The sequence below is a fragment of the Papaver somniferum genome, chromosome 1 (genome assembly GCF_003573695.1).
Source record: "Papaver somniferum cultivar HN1 chromosome 1, ASM357369v1, whole genome shotgun sequence".
NCBI classification, from domain to species: domain Eukaryota; kingdom Viridiplantae; phylum Streptophyta; class Magnoliopsida; order Ranunculales; family Papaveraceae; genus Papaver; species Papaver somniferum.
Genome location: NC_039358.1, coordinates 228,843,194 through 228,843,543, shown reverse-complemented (window position 1 = coordinate 228,843,543; position 350 = coordinate 228,843,194).

Genomic DNA, 350 nt, shown 5'->3' with positions numbered 1-350 from the left:
TTTTGCACCAAAACTTAACTGTCGGATAATGTCGGATATAATAACATAAATACAACAAATCTGTAAATTCAGTTCCACGGTGTAACATAACATACATAATACGTAACTTAAACAAAAACGGGAATTGAGTTGTCAAGGGATACATATTTTTGGTATGCATTTTGCGAGTGAACGCATCAATCTATGTGTAAAAGTAAAAAGTTGTCGAAATTATTGGTTTACAAAGAAATTTTTTGATAGATTTCATAAACCTGTAAAACAGTGAAAGCCTCATTTTGACGTGTAACTGTGGTGAATAGCATCAGGAAACCTAATTTTTAGCAAAACAAGAAAGAAAGTTAAATGATAAC